The sequence below is a fragment of the Desmodus rotundus genome, chromosome 2 (genome assembly GCF_022682495.2).
Source record: "Desmodus rotundus isolate HL8 chromosome 2, HLdesRot8A.1, whole genome shotgun sequence".
Taxonomy (NCBI): Eukaryota; Metazoa; Chordata; class Mammalia; order Chiroptera; family Phyllostomidae; genus Desmodus; species Desmodus rotundus.
This window is the reverse complement of record NC_071388.1, coordinates 202,648,453-202,650,533: the sequence shown is the minus strand read 5'-3', so window position 1 is coordinate 202,650,533 and position 2,081 is coordinate 202,648,453.

The following is a 2,081-nucleotide window of genomic DNA, read 5'->3' as shown; positions in this document are numbered from 1 at the left end:
GTGGTACACGTATACAATGAAATATTATTCAGCCACACACACACACACACACAAAAGAAAATCCTGTATTTTGGGACGACATGGATGAAATTTTAGGACATTAAGTGAAATGAGTCAGAAAAAGAAAGACAAATACTGTATGACCTCACTCGTACGCGGAATCTAAAAATAAAAGTCAAACTCATAGAAACAGAGAGTGGAACGGTGGTTGCCAGGGGCTGAAGGATGAGGGAAGTGGGGAGGTTTAGGTCAAAGGGCACAACTTTTTGTTCTAAATTCTGGGGGTCTGATGTACAGCATGGTGACTATAGTCAACAGTACCACATTTTTACTTGAAATTTGCTAAGACAATAGATCTTAAGCAATCTCACTACAAAAAAAAGGTAACTATATTAAGTGATGGATGTATTCATTAATTTGATTATAGTAGTCATTTCACAATGTATGTGTGTGTCAAATCACCACATTGTATACTTCAAATATATACAATTGCATTTGTCAGTTATACGTCAATAAAGCTGGGGTTGGCGGGGAGCCTTCCGTGGGCAGCTTAGATGTAAAGTGCAGGCTGTCCAGAGCAGAAGCTTTGCAGATGAGAGGATGCCTGGGGGTGTGGACGTGGAGCGAGGACTGGATTACAAAGGGCACAAGGAAAATTTTGACTTAGTGGAGGTGACGGGTCCACAGACTCATGCTAAAATTCATCAAACCGTACATTTAAATAAGTGCAATTCATACGGTAGCAATCATACTAAAAAGCCTTACAGATCTCTTTTCCAACAACATGAATCATCTGAACGTGAGGTGTTTGCCAGGAACCCCAATCTCGACTTGCTGTCGGAAGCCTGGCTGAAACGAGGGCTGTCTGAGGACAGCCGACGGGAACAGTAGCCACCCCACTGCTCATGTTCTGATGAGCAAAAGCAAAACATTTGCACCCTGTAAGCCCAGCACCTCATCAAAATGTCCTTCTTGAGCCACAATTGCTCACAATGTTCTCAATTATTTGGTAATCAAGATTCAAAATAAGAAGTGGTCAGGAGAAATACATATGAATATTCTTTCTTGCAAGACAGAAAAAAATAAACAAGAAAGGAAGAAAGAAGGAAATTTGTGGTGGCCAGAATAACAGGCCCTCAAAGATACCCACATCCTAATCCCTGCACCCTGTGTGTCACCTTTCGTGGCAAAGGGGGAATTAAGGTCACAGGTGGAATTAAGATTGCTAATCAGCTGACCTTAAAACAGGGAGATTATTGAGATTATCTAATAACCCCATTACCAGTGGGTAGGCCCAGTGTAATCCCAAGATCCTTTAAAAGTGGAGGAGGGAGAATAGTAGAAACACACACAATGATGCAACATTGCTGGCTTCCAAGGAGGAGGAACTAGCGGTGAGCCAAGGACTGCGGGCACAAGCCGGAGGCTGGTGGCTCTCGCCTCAAGCTGCCAGAAGGAGCACAGCCCTGCCAGCACCTTGAGGCTAGCCAGGTAGAACCCATTTCAGACTTCTGACCTCCAGGACTGTAAGATAATATAATTTGTGTTGCTTTCAGCCACTGAGTTTGTGATAACTTATGACAACATCAGTCGGAAAGTACTACAGTACAAAATCTATCAGAAGAGGTAAAATAGTTCTGGCTTCCTCCACTTGCACACTCACTTAACAAATATTGAAAACTTTCCATGGCCAAAGCATTGTGTTGGGAACAGGGGAGTCACACATGGAAATGAAATTTGTCCCTGGTGCCCACGAATGTAAGTAAAGGATGACAAAACCTCAGTCACTGGAGAAAAAGCTGGGAACGGAGGCATCCTGCATGGGACAAAGGGTAAGAGATTTTCACTCCTCTTTGGCCAAGAATACTGCTGGTCCTGCCCTCCTCTCCCATCTACAAACTGCCATCTTTTGTGGCCCAGATTTGGGTGAGGGTCTTTTTGGTCACTTGTCCCCTATCTCAGAAACGGAAAATACTATTCTCACCTGCATCTTGGGTCCGGTTTCAGGCTCTCGCCTTCAGTTATAAAAATGTGCAGAGAGCATTAGCGAATCTCAGCCAAAGCTATAAACTACGACCGGC